Here is a 19,958-nt window from a genome sequence, read left to right on the forward strand (position 1 = left end):
GTTCCAGCCGTATCCTTTTCTTTCTCTAGGAAATTCGAGTGCGGATGTCCAGTAAGTTTAGCGAAGTTATGTCAATTTGTATTTTTTTTTTTTCTCAGAGGCCACTAAAAGTATTAACTGTGAATTTGAAAGTGTTTTCCAATGGTAAGTACAAAATAGAACTAATATTCGACGTTATGAGTGGTGCATCATTTTTTAAATCAGGCATGTTTCAAAGTTGAATGAATAATTTTATTTTAAATGTAATAAAAATGTGACGAAACGTGACGGATACAATTAAAAATTGGCGAAAGGAGAATGAAAGTAATATAAGTAACTTGCTAAATTTTTCGTGCGAACGAAATTATGCCTGAGAGTTTTTTGTTAGTACTGGTTTTACCCTCGGTTTCGATCTCGTGCGTCTAACGAAAAATAACAGAGTTTTCCACAAACGAAATTTTATTCGGATCGGTTCACCAATTACACAGTTGGTTATAATTACTATCCCATAGGAACCGTGCATTCTTTCGGGATAAAAAGTAGCCTATGCCACTTTCCACCCCATAAACTATCTCTATGAAAAACATCACGTCAATCCCTTGCTCAGTTCTTGCGTGAAAGTAGGACAAACCAACAAACACACTCTCGAATTTATAATATTAGTAGGCATATCAATAGTGGTTCTGTTCTTGAAACTATCGTAGTAATTTTTGTTCTTATCATAATTTTCGTGAAGTGCAAACAGTCCTTTGAGGGAGATGCTGAGTAGAAGTCGAAAATAAAACGTATGTCGGAAATCGACGTTGAGATACGATGAACTTTTCAAAGACTTGATGCTTTCCGAAAATTGAAACGATAAAACAAGTAAACAAAAATCGTCGGTACGAAACGTCCCGAGTATTTACAGAAGGTACACACGCTCATATGTACATGAAATATATCGGAGCATGGATGCTTTCAAATTATCCACCTCTATTCTGCTACGCGCACGCGGTTCGTATCATCGAAGCCTTTAATGGATATCGAACCCGTTTCGAGATCGAACGCTGAGCTACCTGAGCCCGTATAACCCAAGGTACAACGCGATAGAAAAAGGGATACGAAATGAGAAACAGCTATTCGATCAGCGTATCTGCGATTCTCGTATTTTTATTCCTGTTTCTCATTCTCTCAGGTTGGGTCTGATTGTGAGGCTCGAGATCTCGGAGACTCGGTAATATACTGAGAGAAATATTCAGTTCCGACTACCGATCGGTCCTTAACTATTTTCATTCTTTATCGCAATAGAAAAATGTAGTTCTAGGTACAAAATGACAATAGGTTTTGTAGCTGTTACCAGAAAGTCTAGTTGCTGTTACTATTCTCTCTCATAACAATCACTGTTATTACATTTTCTTGTAATTGTTGCGAAAATTTAATCCTTGTGCAACAATAAATTGATGTCAAGACTTTATTTAAGTAAAAAAGTAGAGTCAACTGAAGAAACTGATTTTGCGTTGCAATTGCCAAAATAGGATCGACAATAGCACAAAATGGTTACGCCTACCTCGTTTTTCGTAATCCCAACAATATTCAAACAGTTTTTTTTAACGATACCTGTTTTACTCAATTTTTCTAGTTACTGTACCAAATGAAAAAAAAACTGGCATAGTGTAATTTTTTAGGATGCAGAGTATTCCGGACTGTGACAAGATTGGTGCCGTTTGCCAAATTAAAGATGAATCTGCGCTACCGTCTGAATTGAAAATTAGAAGAAAAGGAAGAACGATTTGTAAAATACAGTCAACACTACGAAGGGCTTCGGTGTGTGAAGTAAGCGTTGATTCTGCATGCCTGCGAGTCATATAAATGTATGAGGATTTTATACCCTTAGCTTTGCCAGTGGTTAGTGTTACTCGTTTCTCCAATGCACACATATAACCGAACCCGTCGTGATATTGCGTTTCACCCAGAAGCTTTCGGTATTTTATTTCAACGTTTACCAACGAACAACGAGATTACATCGAAAAGTTCGACTTTCCTAACTATATAGAACCTCCGGTGTTCATTTTCAATTCTCATTGGCGTATGAATAGGAGTGTTCAACGTTGCGTAAAACTAAAATTATATCCGGGGACGATGTGTGGTTAAATTTGTCTTGAAGAATTGGCAGCATTTTTATATCGGTCCGAAACGTTCAAAATATTATAATGTGAAAAATATTAAAAAAAATTCCTGAACTTTGACCCGTGTAGAAATTTCTGAGGATTCCAGCATTTAAGTTTCAGAGGAATATAGGAAAATAATGAATCTTATCCAGTGTGTGTTCATACAATATTACGATGATTTAAATCCCTTCAGGAATTCTACGAAAATATTTGTTATGTGTTAAGTTTGTCACAAAAATCCGAAAATCCATCCCCGAGGGTATATCAAAAGTAAATATATTCAGAGAATTTTCATTTCTGTCCAACATTCAAGATACATTTGGTCATTTACTATAACAGAATAATTTATCCTCCGATCTTTTTCCATAATTATTCCGATGTTGACTAAAAATCGTCCAACAAATATGCTGAGGTGTCGCAATTTGAATATGGATTCAAAAAAAGATGATGAATCTATCTTACGATTTTCAGATAAATATTTCTGCGATATCACTTACTTAATTTTTAACCTGTATCAATTTTTTCCACTTGAAGTGTAAAATTATCTAAACAAATTTACGATCTCTTCCGTATTGATTAACACTCTTAAAACGGCCGAAGATCAAACGGCCAAGCTGTATCATCGAGAATATCCAGACATCTTCTGAGATGATTAAAAGTGGCCAGCCGAAGACGAGCTGAACGAATATCATATTAATATGTCGGTGAACAGTGTATGTTTGCTGTAAATATCCATGGCGATCCTACAAGAATTTGTGTTGAAAATGTATTACAAGGCAACTGTTTATTTCCATACGATGAACTGGGTGAGCTTTTCATTTGTATTCCGAGATGAAGTATAAAGGATTGTCAGGAGCATGGAGCGAAGTTGAGATGATTTTAACATTTCCATCAGGACTTTAAGTCCTTAAGCGGCTTACACCCGCGGTTCTACCCTCGGCCCGAGAGCCACCGACGGTCCTCTCGAATCAAATTATAGAAATATTATCATATTACGCCCACGCTACGCTTCTTCCGTAATTAATTTAGCGATCGTGAAAACCAGGAAATGAGAAACCGTGATTCGTGGTTTTCGGCGTCAAGGTATTACTACAGCGAGCCCCCCCTCCCCAAAAAAAAAAAAAAAAAACACCAACCAGAAGTAAAATTCCCTTTGACCGAAGCTCATTCACCGGGTAATTTGGAGCTCTGAGGTCGATCAGCAAACTCTCGGTATAAATCTTTCTGCATCGTTCAGAAGCATGTTGAGAACAAATAAAGCCGATAACTTTACGCTAGAAATTTCATCTCTTCGTTCATTCTGTAAACGAAAGTCTCATTTTTTATTTTTTTTATTTTCTGTGATTTATTCGTACCTATTCAGATAGCTAAATTTTTTATTCTCAAGTACTATAAATGAAAAATAAGTATTTTACATTTTGCGCAAGTTACACAATTTTGTACAGAAAACGCCATTTATTACGGATTCTTTTTTCCAATATTGCGATGAAACAAAAAAAAAAATCGGATCGACTATACCGTCTTTTACGATCCTCGTAATTTGTTTCGTGGAGTCTTGATTGCACCGCAATATCGTTCTTGGACAATGTTGTCAATCCAAGCGATGAAGTCCTCCTGATAGAAGACGTTATTACGAGATGATCAGAGCAGCTTCGAGTGATTCGCGACAGGTCACGTGGGGTTTCGAGTCCGTTATTCAATGGGATAAAATGTTGTCTGGAGGTAGATAACAGGGCGAACTTTTTTAATAATAACAAAAGTTTTCCCTGGAACGAAACCCATTTCCTATTCGAGTCTCGATGCTCGTATACCGAGTTCGCCTCAGTCCGTAGAATCCGAGGTTTCCACCGCCTCTCCAATTCGTATTTCCTCTTCGCCTCCCTGCGCTTATTTGCAATCAAGTGTTATATGCGCTTTGGGCCCGTCATTTTATCATTTTATTGAAACAACTATTTTCTGCAAATTCACTGCGACGCTAATTTCAGTTTCCCGCTTCTTTTCTCCGAAGAAAAATAGGAAATAAGGGTGGTTATTTATATATTGTTGATATCGTTAATTATTTGATTTCACAACATTGTACCGACATTGAATACGATCGACATATTGTAATACTGAATTGACTACGGACAATAAAGAAAATCTGGTTCGGTGACTTCGTAAAAGCAGGTTTCTGAATAGAACGAGACACCGTAGAGTAAAATCGAACGAATATATCAGATTTTTCGAGAATTTTAACGCGATTTAAAATGAAACGTTAATATTTGACTTTTTGTTCATAATTCCAGAGCTGGCTGTGTTTGTATTTCAAAGAAAAGTTATCTTGGCTTTTCGAAAATAGAATAAATATGAAGTACGGACTTCTGGCTTATTATCCATTTCCTTAAACAATATCGACCACGTTTCAAATTTAGAAACTCAAAGTAAAGGTAAATCGATAAACCTGCCAATCGGATATACTAATCGTTAAATATTTGCAAACCTTCCCATATCAATTCCTGCTACAACCCAAGGTTAGCTTAAAAATCAAGCGCGAAGGGTGATCCACCCCCTTGAGGATCCCATAATCCCCACCGAAGTTGTTATCTCGAGGAGAGATGCCTACGATATAATAAATAAATTGCATCCCAACGAGTCGTTAATATTCCCAGCTCCGTGGTCGAAGAGGTTTGACTTAACGAGTGGATAGATGAATTCTCCTTGCAATTTCGAATAAATACGCCCAAGGAATTCTCACCCCGGCCTGCATTCGCGATCGATCGAGCCAAGTGATAATTGAGTTCTAACGACGCTGACTGATTCCGCGGCTTTCCATCATCCCCCGTAATTGATCCATTAATTAGTAAATTCACCACCGGATGTATTATTATAGAATCGAATAATCTTACAAGATTTGCGGCGTTCCAATCATGCGATTACTACCGAGATTACAATGATTATTATTTTGGGTTTCCCTATTAAAATGTAATATCAACTCGTAAAGCAACATCTTTACTATATAATACAGAACTAACAACTTGATTTCCGTGGTATATAAAATGAATTAAAAGAAATCTTGTTCTTTTTCAATTTTGGATATTTTTTCAATGTTCGCAAACTTTTAAGAACTTGGAGTCAATTTTTCGCTCGTGATAAATTCTGTTTCACAACAAAAACGCAGAATTTCATTGTTTTGGTTTTCCAAAGATTTTCAATTCCGATTATGTCACCGTTGCAATTAATCCTATGAAATGTCAAACCCTTTTTATCACCAATCAAAAGAGATTTTTAAATCAGAAATCGTTCCAAGTATTGTTGTAAACTTGTCGAAAAATTCCGTAACCTTTATCCTGCACAATTTTAATTGCGAGTAAATTTTCTGTAAGTTGAAGATACTAAAAATAAAATCCAAACCGTAAGTGCGTGAGTAGATTACGATTTTTTCCTCAAAAAAGACTCTTCCTTAACGATTTTCATAAGGTATGTTTCACAAAATCAGAAACTTTGTGAAAGTCAATGATAATCAATCACATGAAATAAAACGCTAATTTGCTCCTGCACCATACACGTTCATATGAAAAAAATTTTTAGTAACATTTCATAATTTTTCCCTACCCCATTCGGACTCTAAAAATTCTCATATATTCCGGCAGCATTTACAATTGTGCCTGGCAGCATGGAACCGTTAGCTTTTATTGACACCAATTTCGAAATAGTGATTTATTATTCTACGACTCGTTTCGACAGCCCTCGTTATAAACTTATTGAAAGTTTAATTATGACTGACGAAGGGCTCAACCTTAACTTGCGTCATTCTACAAGCAACCCCTATTACCTCTGATATTAGCAGTGACGCGGGACCGACGTCGGCTCTAAATAATAAATCGACATCTGAAGTTTCAGAACCAACGGCCTGCTCTCTATCTCTCTCTCTCTCTCTCTCTCTCTTTCTCTTTCTATCCCTTTGTCCATCTCTCTCTATCTCCCTCCTTCTCTTTCTCTTCAGTTACTATGCCTATAACTAAACTCAAAATGCGCCCCCTTTTGTTCCCTCGTCTTGTTTCGTCTCGTCTCCTCTCCAAGTAAAATTTAGATTCGGAATTTTAAGCCTTTCACATAATTTGACAAGGGTAGCGGCACAGGTGATTTAACGCAACAAAGGGTATAGTTACACGTGTAGATTTGATGGTGATTAATTGGAAAAGGTGAATATTCATTTATTTATAATCAAGTCGCAAAACTTTTACAAATCATTGTATATAGGTGCAAGATTTCAACGTCTCATCTAGTGAAAAAATTCATTTGTGACAGCCATATGAATCTGTGTAATTGAGTCGGGTTTTATCACCTCTATGCGACATTCCAACCTAATTACGTTCACGTTATTTCAGGCTATAAATGTAATCGGTGTAAATAATTGAATTCAGGTCAAATTTAATTCATTATAAACTGCAGTTCGGTCAGTTCGTGATCCTTGACGATGAAACGAACTTGAGATAATATTTAAACCGATAAATCTGCAGTTTGTGCCGAAGTTTTTAGTCTTTAACTTGTCACTCAAATTTATATTCAAGTTCAGAATTCGATTCACCACCGGACGAGCTTTCTAATTAAGTGCCGTGAGATTTCAGGATATTATTAATCGTTATAAAATTGCTGGACAGAAAATCTTTATGATACCTTGATCCTCATTTTCCGAAGGGGTTGAAGCTCCTTAAATTGGGCACGTCTACTCAGCAGAATTTACGACGCTCCGAGTGTCTGATCATTGACAGTGAAGCGCAATTCGCTATCACGATTCTCACGCCTTCTGTTTGTTATCGGATTTCCCGACCCTCGGTAATTAGCACATCCTAGTTTCGTCTAACGTACAAAGTTCTCAACTCGTGTTCTACGTGTATTTACCATCTCATGCCTCGTCCGCTAGGTCGAAACGAACAGATGTCATATTCTACCTTTAACAGGTGAGACAATTTCCGATAAATTATGTGGTTAATTTCTTATGATTTTTTTCTTGCGAAATTAATAATGAAAGATAATTTAATGTTTTAATGTCAATTTTTTTTTCCTCAAAACTTAATTATATTTTGTGAATTTCAATTATTCCCAAATCATTGAAGGTTTCAAATTCTCTTCGACGTTGCGATTAACGGTCCGGATTTCGCAGAGGAATAACAATTCCGTCGAATTTCAAGAACGATAAAAACAAAACCGTTGAGTTTTTCAGTCATTGCAGTACGGTGCTTGACTCGTTGAAAGAAAATTGTCAAAGAGCGTAATTGGAGTAAATGATACGAAATAACAGCGTAAGCCTGGAAAAATAGAAAACAATCTTTCACTGTATTCGTAACAAATTTTTCTCCAAGTAGTGACAATTGGCACAAATGCATTGTTTATGTAAATTGGAAATGAGATATATATAAAGTAATACAAAATTCTGTCTTAATTGCGTAGCTTTCACTCGCCGATGATTGTCTTCTGCCTCGCTTAGAATAAAGCTCAACTCCTACAAGGTACGCGTATCTCCGTAAATAGCAATCAATTAAAATCACTGGAACCGTTAATTATTGATCGTCAAATGCAGCTGCCTTCTTGCTGTAATTACGGAACGTAACCTCGATTCGATTCGAGTGGTGCTTAATTATTGTTGTCACTATCGTCAAAGAACGGTTCGATGTACACAAATATATTGGCGATTAAAAAATGATCAAATGGAGACGTTATTGAAAAAAAATAATTATACTTCAGACTCAATCATGTTCAAAATTTCATGTGATAATAAATTTATTGAAAATTTTTCCCATCTTATTAAGAACAATAATCGTCCGGTCAAACTTCTAAGCTATTATTCCTCATTATAATTGCAAATCGACTCTGCATCAAATTAAAAAAACAACAACCGTATACTTGAAAAGGGATGGAGACTCCCTCCTTTCTCGCTGACCAGAGAAAAATAGGGGAAATAGGAAGGGTGAGCAATCGACAAGGTCTGGACTGTGCTACGGGGTATTGGATCACGTTTTTCCACTATTGCCCGCTGCTCTCAGGGCTGCAACAAGCACGTCCGAACGGTCGCAAACACGTCTACAGGGTGTCTCGTAACTCGCGGATGGTATAATGTAAGTCTGGAGCGGTGGTGTGCATGAAAAATGAGGACAGTAAACTATAAATGAAATTTCTCCGTCACCCCTGTTGACGAAACTATATATAATGCAACAAAGGAACAGGCTACGTGCCTGTTTAAGTCAGTAAGCATTGTTCCCCATCTCGAATCGATTTGAAATTTGGAAATCGAAGGTTTCTCGGGACGGGAATTATTAATTTAATATTCAAATTTGGAACTTTCAAATGACGGGTATAATACGGGTGACATAGAGGGAAGGAATTACTTTATTTGAATGAAACTTGACATGAGGGCGTTTCTCAAGTCACCGATTTTAAATCTGAAGTCAAAATTTAGAAATTTAAAATGGTCGACTCTTTGGAGCTGCTTGTTTGAATTTTAGAATTTTGAGTTCAAATTCGAAATCAGCAACTTCGAGAACCTCCGAGTACCAAGTTTCGTTCAAATCGAACAACTTCTTGCATTTTCGTCAACCATGTTGGATACGCCGTCTCGAAATTTTAAGTACAGTTTCATACTCAGCGACCTCAGTAACCTTCAATTTTCGAATTCCAAGTAAATCGGAGATAAGAAAAACTAGATTACTCAAGTCGACAAACAAGCGCTTTTATTGCACCGTGTAGTTTCGTCGATACATGCGGCAAAGAAATTTCACGCACGCTTCACTATCCATATTTTGCAATTCGCAACACAGCGAGTCGTGTGACGCCCTGTATATACGTGTAGGTGGAAACACGACGAGGTGCCGGAAGCAAGGAAAATCGCATAACAGTAACTCTTGGTACACCGGTGAGACGGATCTACATCCTGGAGGGAAGAGCTGGTCGCTTCGCGGACAGAATAACCTCGATAGAAATTAGATCCGTGCAGGAACTACGTTGCAGACCGGAAGCTCACTTCGCCTCCCTTTTTCGAAACGACCTCGCCAGGCACAGCCTGAGTTTTTATCGCCCTGTAACACACACACACACGCGCACACATTCACACGAGATTCGCACCCAAGTGTGCGATTCGCTGTTTCGTCGAGTGCAGTGCAGGCTTCAATAAAGTGCCTAGTAGGTACTCATGAGACGGCAAAGATGCGGTTCGTTTCTTCGACACCCTCTGTTCACGTGTGAGAAGCATAATGGGCTCAACTCCTGGGAGTATGAATCGGCGAAAAAGTAATCCACTTATGGCCGACAAGGTTTTGATTGCTCACGTGACACTTATAACGGACTGATTGATGAGCGTTAATTCTCTCTCATTTGTAGAATAGATTCTTGACAAAATAAACGTATCTAAAATGGTTTCGTCGTGTTTTTCAGAATTTCAAATCATTTCAGATAACTGGAAAAGATTTTACCGATTTACCGTATCGTTTCTGAATATTTCGGATATTCCGTTGAATTTCAAAAAATATTTGTGAAAGTTTTGATTTCCTACGGTTTCATAAATGTGAAGTATTTAGATTATTTGAAGGGTCCTAAAAAATTACGATTTCTTCCACATGTTGTTGGGTTGTTAAAGCTTACAAGCTTTGAGCACAGCATGTATGAAATTCTCAGATTAGTTACGTGCGATGTATAGATTAAGTTTTGATCAACTCTACACTAATCCTTACAGCTGATTAGCCATAAAACGAAGGTGAGAATTTGAGCGGAATTCATTCGCCGACCAAAGAATATCCAGGCACTCATCTCCGCCCGGTGAATCTAGGTGGAAGAATAAAGGGAGCGTGGAAGGGCAGAGGGTCGAAGGGTTGGCGGAAAGGGGATGGAGAAGACAATGAAGAAGGTGCGAGACCGTTCGTATCTTTGTTTCCTCGCGTCGTTTCACTTCTTTCCCATTCTCCTCCTTCGGCTGCAGGTTATTCCTCGGAGAAATTAAAGCTCGCAATCAGTAAAAGTTGCAGGAATGCTTGAATGCTATGATATTGTCGTCGTTATTTTCACGCGAATTTCCCAATTGAAATTAAAGCCCCTGCAGCACGAGAGACGGAATGAGACCGTGTTTGGCTCGCTGACAGTTGATTCAAATTTAATTAAAGTAACTTGAACCGAGGCAATCGTAGAATATGCCAGACTGTATTTTTCTCACGACGCCATCAATTTCCCAACGGCACGAAATCGGCCTGCAGACGTCACGTCGTCGGGGCCGCTGAAATAAAGGAATCATAGGAAATAACACCTTCAGCGAAAACAACGAGGATTAGAATTCTGTCCCTTCTTTCGACTTATCCCCTGCTTTCCAACATCCCGCTTTATTTCCCCAAAGAGTTTGAATTTCGCCTTTTACAACTCCCGTCCGTTTCGTCGTGCTTATTGCGTCGAATAAACGGACATCGAGTCTCTTCGCCATTCGCAAATATCGTCGGAAGAATTTGTTTATCACAACGATTCGAGTAGGGCTTCAATTATTTCTAAACTTCGAACACTTGTTTTTCCGATTCATCTATTCATCGTCCCTCTCAATTGCCTAACTATTTGTTCCATTAATCGCCCCTTGTGACGAATAACTTCCCAGACTTTTTACTAACATTTTTTTCAATTATTCTATTACTGGCGCATCTTTAGCTGCTGCGCATGCGTCCCAAGCTTACCAACCTGCCGAAAATTATATGTAACTTGGGTTGCCTTTATGCCGGCACGTCGTATTTCGCATCTTTTCCCTTCTAGGAATCCTCTCACAATCGGTACGTACTCAAATCTGCTTGACATGCTTTTAAAATGTACATACGCGGCGTTTGCGCGAGTTTTCGTGCGATATAGCGAATCTTATCGATGTAAGTGTGGGTATACAGCTATTCGCTACGTTTCGCGTCTCAAAACGACGCGGGAATTAAGGCGCTTATTCCAGCAGCATAGCGTACGGTTTAACGCTAACGCACGAAACTCCCGAACTCGCTAACGGCTCCTCGCCAAGACTTGGTCTGCCTTTTGCGAATTTCTTAAGCTCCTTGGCGAGCACGCCGCAAGCCTGGAATAATAAGCACGAAATCTCCAGACCTCGGGATTTAAGCCGATCGTTTCGGCTGCTAGTGCAGGGCTCCGGAAATACTTCAAAAGGCACGTGAGCTGGCCGATCCAATGCTTCGAACGTCTATAAGAGGCAATAATTTTTTCTCGAATTTTGATTCCGTCACCTTTCAATTTACGAAAAAATCTGTGTCTTCTTGAGGATGCATCGAACGTGATGCCAAAAACGAATACCCTTTAATTATAAAAATCTCCATCACTGTAATCTGCTCCAATTAACCTGGTTAACAAAATCTCTGCTACGTAATAGAAATGATGCTGAGCAAAATCAAATTAAAAATAACCAGAATTTATAACTATGGAACATTGAAAATGCTTGAGCTCTAAGGTTTTCAGACCGATTCTAATTTTTTTCGGCTCACATATTTTGGTCACTATAGAGATCGCCAGAGATTGCTTGAAAAAAATTTAGAAGTAGTTATCTCCAAAAATCCTTCAATTAACTTTTCGATGAAAACTAGAAAATCTTTGCGGAAAATATTCTACGGAAAATTCATTGTCGGTTAAAGTATCATACATCATTACATCATAGCATACATCATACATCGTACATCATACAAAGTATTAAAGTTCGAAACCAAATTTTGGATGTTCGGATGTTCAGAAAGTGACGTCACCCAACATTTTTTTCTCTCTTGACGTCATCGATCTACATAGACGAAAATCAGCTAGTCGAATTCCTCAGTCCGGAAACAACCGCGCAGTAGAGAAGACATATGAGAATCGCGCTCCGCAGATTTCGAGTACCGGGTTCGAGTACCGGGTGCTCTACCTCCTGGATCCTGCGCTCCGAGTCCGCTTCCTGGTGCAACTCGACTTCCAGGACAAGCGCTCCGTAGTTTCGATGAGAAAAAAAAACTTGAGACTTCTTACGACATTACGTCGTGGCCTGAGGAACTGGTAGAGATTAATTAATTCCAAGTTCTACTACAATTCGAGAATCGTTTTGCTTTTTAATATGAGTTATTAAAATCACGTCCGTGTTATGAGCGTTACAACGTTTGGGGCAAGGTATTTAAGAATTACACAGCCACAAATCTTTCGTCCGGTGAGCAAGATAAATAATCCACCTGCTATGCTCATTCTGAACCTGACTAGTGACCCGTTAAGATGTTCCGGAGTTTTGATTGTATTAAGTGTTAGTTGTGAGTGACAAGTGTTCCACTTATTGAGCTCTTCTCCCAGTTATTGACATCGTGATAAATTTTTACTTCATAATTTCGTTTCTCCATTATTTGCAAGTAAAATTATTTTTAAAAACGTGATCCGTGTAACAATATTGCGCCGATTTTAAGGAACTCATTCTATTACTTTAACAGAACCGTAATTAAAGCTTCTGATTTCTGGATCACTATAAACTATGAGCTGATAATTGCCTGTTCGAGAATTTCTGTTGAATAACGTTACGTGTCCAAATCACCGTTCGACTTGTAGATAAAAGTGTAAAGTGTTAAAATAGATTCAGGAATTCTTCTGATTGAAAAATCAATGAAATCACGACTGAGCAATGGCTAATTATGAATCGATAAGGCAGTGACGAGGTAATGAAATTTAGTGTGATGTAGTAATACGCAAGACCAAAAGAGATAATCAGGATACTGGGACATTTTCCCTGATCGATTTCCAATTGCCTTCAAACCCTGATGTTTAGATTTCCTGAATGTACGTATTATGCATAAGGCCATTCCACCAATTTCCGGCCAGTTCTTGAGGGTTAAAAATTTCTATGCAGATGAAATTAATATTGTTATAGTTTACACTAAGATACGAAAATCCTCCAATTTTAAGTATGTCGGCGTGACCATTTACTAAAAACTCTCTGATCAATTTATTACGTTTTCTAATCGAACCTTTGTTTCCAGCACTTCCTGGCGTTGGAAAAAATATGACCTGATATGTTATCTGTGTAAAAATGAATTGATCATTTTTTTCACATTTTCAAATCATACCCAGATCAAAAATTCGTCTCTAAAAACCAAGCGGAAAGTCGTTGGATCGTTCCGCATGCAAAGTCTGCCACCGAAGTTTGCAGATAAGTCCTAATCAGCGTTTTCCAGTTCGAGCTGTGTAGAAGTAGAATAAGGGTGGAGAAAGAGAAACGGCGGTGCGTAAGACCATTGTTTCACCCTTGGTCCAGAAGGGTCAGCGGTCCTTGCGTCCGGCCAATATCCGGCCGTATTTGCGATTACGCACGACGGTTCGTTTCTGCCGACGGTAATCCTGCGGAGGATTTTCTCTCTTTCTCTCTCCCTCTCTTTTTACATCCCTGAATGTTGGCCCGAGGGATTATTACGGCACTGAGAATCGGGTATAGAGCACTGCTCCTTTTAACCACGGTGGGACAAAAAAGCTCTCCAAACTTTTCGAGGATTAGATTGTTCGGCACGTATCGTAGCCGTTCAACGCCGATTATACATATTCGCGACTTTCGAAACGACGCTGATAAATGTCCCGCGAATTCGATCCTTTTTACATGACGTTTCAATCAACAGCTGATTCAACGTACCCAGAACAGAAATTCTATCGTCTAATTATATCAGTAAAGAATTATGGCTGCTTTTTTGTAGTCATTTAAATATTCGCGAGTTTTTGGTTCTTTCGTATTCATGGAAACATTGATTCATTTTTTTTTTTTGTATGAATTCACCGGTTTTTTAGCTTATTTCACTGTGAAAGATTCGTTGCGAATTTTAATTCATCTTGAATTTTTTTTTTTTGACAAGTGAACGTCGAGACAGAAATGAATCATGATATAGAGGCACAAATGCTGTGATGTCAAAGCAATTTAAGGATTTGAAACGATGTCAAACAATACATTGTATCTTATAATGTTTATTATTATTATCTCGACTATATTGCCGATAAAAATTACAATAAAAATGCTTCACTTCGATATAGCACAATAATTAATATAATCGTTGTACTTGATTTTTTATATTCTGTGCATGAATTTCAAGTGAAAAAAGACATTGATTAATTACCAATCATTTTAGAGCACTTATATTACTGAACCATTATATCAATGCCCTAAGCATACTGTTCGATCAATTTTCATGAAGTACGACTTATTTTGTTGGAAAGTTGTAAAGAGAACACGCTAAATGTAGTTGAATTATAAACTAGTCTTAGACGATATGTAAAGAAACGAGCCTTTGCCCATCGACAAACGTGATATTACAAAAACGTGATAGCTTAGAACAAAAAAAAAAAAAAAAAAAAACGTAGCAATATCTAAAGTTATTAGGAATTGAACATTCTTCGTTTCTGTTAGCGGTAAATTTATTTTCGATGACAACGAGGGACATTTGCAATAAAAATCACAACTAGATCAACTCTAATTACAATTTCGTATTTTTATTACTTATCGCCTCGATAACTGTTTCGTTTGATTAATCTTCTGAAAGAAGATGGGCGGCATATTTTCTCCGTGAATAAATACCTTGCTTATTAGATGAATAAGAAAAGTGAAGACGATTCAATTTTCAGATCCACGGCTTGGCGCGCTGCAGAGGAATATGAAATAATGGCTGGAGGCAGTTACGGCTGCACGGACCTGCTTGTAACATTGCTGGGACCGAAAAACAAGGGTGTACAATTGAGTTAGGAATGCAGACGGACCCGCGGAGCGCAGGTCAAGAGGAAGGTGGATTTGCCGGCAGCAACTTAATAGCGAAGCGTCAGGTAAGCAGTAACCCAATTACCGCACAAACTTAAACACGATTTCGCGGTAACGGATTTACCCCTCAGCAAAATGCGAAACGGGCCGATCGATCGACTAATCATTAATCAATCCCCCCCCACCCTAATTTGATTCGCCGTTTTCGCCTCTCGTCCTTGCCAACGGGGCCGCTTCCTCGGTCCCTTCGTTCTTCTTTTCCCGTAATTCCATTGCCGGCTGCAAGTTTTCTTTGAGGTAAAAAAAGCATAACCTGCACAGCTCTGATAATCTCGACTGACGAAGCAAGATCCGACTGCTAGAAATGAGCCCTTACCTTCTCTTTGAAGATTTTTGGGGCGAAAACGAGACATTTTTCAAGCCAACTTAATTGACGATTCGTGTTTCCGTGAAAGATCGTTGATTGGAGTGATCATCATTTTACCCTAGATTTTTAGTTCACTGTAAAGAGTTAATATTGATGTGAGAAGTTCGTTCGCAAATAACCAACGATCATACGGCTGAAAGACACTGGTTTCATTGCTATTTTAAACTTTCAAATTCGAAAAGTGATGTACATAATTTTTTCAAATTCCGTAACGTTGCGTAAAACATTTTGCACGTCAAATATAATTCAGGAGAATATTTTTAAACTCGACGACAATTACCACGATCAAAAAATTATTTTAAACTTTTCCGCGAGTAAAATTATAATGCACGAACTTATGATCTCATTTTCAAAAACACATCTCACATTCCATGGCGAGTGTGGTATTCCAGCCTTTATTTTATTCATCTTATTCTTCGTGAGCGTTCGTTTTTCTCCTTCTTTCTTTTTTTTTTCCGTTTTCACCCCACTACCTTTTGACTGCTGACCATAACTCTGCAGGCGCCACAAGAGCTGTGCTGAAAAATTGAACACCTCTCAGGCATCATCCTGCTGAAAGTGATGCTGGCCCGGCAGTGCCTCGGGCGCTCTGCGTTATCCCGAAAATTTTTGCCTAATGGAGGCTTCGCGGTGGCGAATTTAGAGATACCCCCCTTGTGGCAGTAATCCAGGTTTTTAATTATGTAACGACTTGTCCCAATTTCCGCGTTATCTTGCGTTACTCGTATTTCGTACCTCACATTATGATGTACGAAATTAATCGTAGAGATTTCGAGTGGCGAAACATAAAGAAAAAAGAGAAGACTGCGGATGATGATTTTTCAATATTTTTCTCTTTTTGGGCTGAAAAAGGTGGGATCGGAACCTCGTAGATAAATAGAGAATAAGTGTAAATCGAAAAATGTCCAAAAACATTCGGTAGAGTTTGGGTTTGTATAGGACTGTTTTCTTGACATTGAAAGATCGATTATTAATGACGTCAGAATAATCACATTATTGTTCTCCATTGCTGATTGTCAGAATCGGATTACTTTCGCCGATTCTAATGGATCTGAGTGCATTTTCGCTGTGAATTTAACAGCTTGGAAATAAGTTGTCACCTCTTTCCGGTAGTCCGGCATAAATTTATGATTAACTATGACCCAACTATAGTGAAGTTGGTGAGCATGATCTTCCCAATGAAATGGATTACCGTAAAGTGAAACCCAACGAATTTATTACGTTTTTGAATATAAAAACGTTTAAATTCCAAAACAAAAAAAGATCACAGTGATGTGGTGAAGTTTCACCGAGCCAGAAATTTATAGAACCGAAAATCTTCGATCATTTGGAATTTCGATTATATTTTCTCATTTTCGTAACTCTGGAACTTTGAGCGTCAGGTTTCGAACCATTCGAAACTTTGACGTTTCGTCAAAGTCTGATTTCTTTACTTCAAGTTTCGCCATCAAATAATTCGGAATTCGGCGCTTTCGGCGCTTTCGGAACTTTTCAAAATCGAAATTTCCACTCCGCCCCATTTTTCACGTCTTCCGTACAACATAAACAGGTTACACCGCCTCTCTCATTGGTGGAACAAAAGCACGATTCCGACGCAGTTAAGCTCTGCGACTAGAGGCCAACAGGTGGATGAACCGTGCGATAATTTACAAGCAACGATAAGTCGAACAGAGTCGTTTCACTCTGAAAATCGTAGCTACGGATGAATAAGCAAAGGAACTTGATTCCCGAGGTACGGCACAAGGCAAATGCATTGCACAAGTGCGTTGCATAACCGTACGCAGAAACAACGGACGGCTGCAGAATCGTCCTCAGAGGGAATGGGAATGGGAACGGGGTTTGCCTCTCCCTCCATTCATGTCCGCCGGATGTATGTATAAGACTTGACTTGTAAAAAGTTGTATAATCCCAGGGCACGCGGATATGCGACTGCATAATGCGGAATTCCCGCCTGCTAGGCCGCGAGGAGTTTAGAGTTTTCAGGAAACGATGGAAGCGCACGTGCGTTCCTGTGTGCCACATTTGCTCGAAACACGCCCCTCCGCCCTTCCTCCCTTCCTCCCTTTCACCCCCTTGTGTGTTATATTATGCAACGGAGCTCGAGTGGTTCTCCAGCCCCCGATGCACGGCACCGAGAGTCGAGGATGCAGCGAGGACAAGGGGAAAGGGGAAAGGGGTGAGAGACGAATGTATTTGAACAGACACGCGACACTTATGTTTGTACTTGCCTTTGTATTATTTTACAATGGACGCGAGCTTCTCCTCTGCAACCGAGTACCTAGCGGAGAGATTTCACGAATATTTCATATACGCTGGACACGGACCTGAAGAGGCGGGGTTTGAAATTACAAATTTGAAAAGTTCCGAAAGCGTTGAGTAAAAATGGCGAAACTAAGAATAAAGATATTATACTTTGAGGAAACATCAAAGTTTCAAATGGTCGGAAACCCGACGCTCAAATTTCCGAAAGGGTGAAATTCCGGAAGCATGAATTGTCGAAAGGGCACAACTCCGATAATTCAAAGTTCCGAAAGTGCGAAAGTGAGAAATTATAAATATCTGAATCAGCAGAATGAGTCAAAACACATTAAGAACGGGTCAAAAATACCAGAGTTTAATAGATTTGAATCTTCTAATTATAAAACCTTTTCTCTAACTGTTGACATATCAGCCTGTGTTATTCTAATTTGATCACAATCAGATCAATAAAATTTTTGGAGATTTTTTCAACGTCTGCATCTCTTAATTTTCTAAATTTTGATTCACAATCAGACTGTAGAAATCGTTCAACCTCGAAGATGGAATTATACTTCAGCTACTCCAACTGATATATTATTCAGCATAAATCAACATTCGTTACATAACACCCCACGGAAATCAGAATAGAGCCAAAATGTAATTAAAAGTGTTTTCTAACGGGGGCCATGTTAATTTTTCGTCAAAGCATAAATCAACCCACCTAAAAAATATCATCAATGACAATTTTTTTCATCGACATTGCGAACCTCAAATTTTGCAAGCCCTTATAAATTTTCATTCTTCAGAATTCATTCAGCGAATATATTTTCATTACATTTTTTTTTCAGATTTTACAATGTCACCTTGATATTCCGTGCTGTTTCGAAATACGGAACGCATTCAAAATTTTACGGAAATGATCCATTTTTACTCGCTGATAATGAAAGCACATTTTGCACGTTCTTCTTGCCCTTCCAGAATGACCATTCAAACCGAAATCATCGAAATCAAGTGTTAATTCAACCGTAACTAGCTCAAATGAAAAAAAAAATGTAAGCACAGGATGTAAAACCAATGATTTCCAAAATTGTATTTAGAAAGAAAGTCCGACGTTGGAAAAATGATTATCCCAATATTTCATATTCTACCTCGTAAAAAAATTAATAAAGAAATTATTCGTTAAAAATTAATAACGAAATTATTCGTTAAAAATTGGCGAGTTCACAAGGTGTAAAAATTAATTAACACGTTAGGAATTAATCCTTTTATCTAGCGTTCTGCGAACCCTGGCATAAATTCTTTAAGACCTAAGAGAATTTCCGCGCTCACAGATATAAGGCGATGACGCTGCAATTTTTCCAGTCTCTTACCTGATATGATACGAGAGGCGGTAGCAGCTCGGCATCGGCATTGAAATATATAGCAGATCAGTTTGGAAAAATGCAACCGTTGCCCGATTCAAGAAACACTTGGATTAAAAAAATGTTGCATGCGTAATAACAATATAGATGATATCGTAAAGGAATTATAACGAAAAGCAATTTTGAAATTTTCAGACTATCCATAAAAAATTAGGGAAAATTTTTAAAATAGGCCAATAAAAAACAAATGATAATCATTTTCTCTCGATGTATGTATTGATATTCGGAATTAATCGTGAATTAGCCTACGATCATTGATCAGTTTTATTGAATAATTTTTCGCTCGGTTACATTAATTCAACAAATTTGTATCGATTATTCTTTTAATATATCAATCATTTTCTAAAATCAATCGATATTCGATCCAAATGAGAGTAAATATATCGGACCGTTCTTCTTATTTCCTTTAACTCTATCATATCATGTGAATACGTGAAATAAATGATAATCATTCACTGATACAAAATTACGTATCGACCCAATTTTGAAACGCATTCATTTGTTCTAATATTCCTTTCGATTTGCTGTGAAAAAAATTTCGTCGTGTTAAAGATTTTTACACTTTTATTCGAGATATTTACACCGCTAAGCTTCAAAACACTTTTGTCATTTGGTAGCGATGTATACTCATACACACATACACACACACAATGTACACATATTTTTTAATTTCATTCCACCTAGCAACTCGGCTTCGTCCCGTAGTAGATTTGCTGCTTAAATATTTACACCGTCAAACCGCCCACCCATCTGCCCGCTGCTCTTCGCTCACCCATTCAACCCCTCAAAGTACTTGACAGGGAAATTAGATTTTCCAAGGGAAACGTCGCTGGTTTGCCTAGCCGGTAATGAAGAAAAAAACAAAATAAAACAAGCTTGAAGGAAAAGATGCGAGAGGAATTCAGAATTTTACCGTTTAATTCTACTATCCTATCAAATAATATACGTCAATTTATCCGTACGATATGTGACAATTACGAGAATCATAAAATGCCGCTCTTTCCTGGTATGAA

At 38.2% G+C, this 19,958-nt stretch overlaps 1 protein-coding gene across 1 annotated transcript in view; it reads right to left on the reverse strand.

Annotated features, from left to right (window-relative positions):
- Positions 1-19,958, reverse strand: part of LOC124302372 (Down syndrome cell adhesion molecule-like protein Dscam2) — a 192,071-nt gene that overhangs the window by 154,887 nt on the left and 17,226 nt on the right. The window lies entirely within an intron of this gene.

The sequence above is a fragment of the Neodiprion virginianus genome, chromosome 4 (assembly GCF_021901495.1).
Source record: "Neodiprion virginianus isolate iyNeoVirg1 chromosome 4, iyNeoVirg1.1, whole genome shotgun sequence".
NCBI classification, from domain to species: domain Eukaryota; kingdom Metazoa; phylum Arthropoda; class Insecta; order Hymenoptera; family Diprionidae; genus Neodiprion; species Neodiprion virginianus.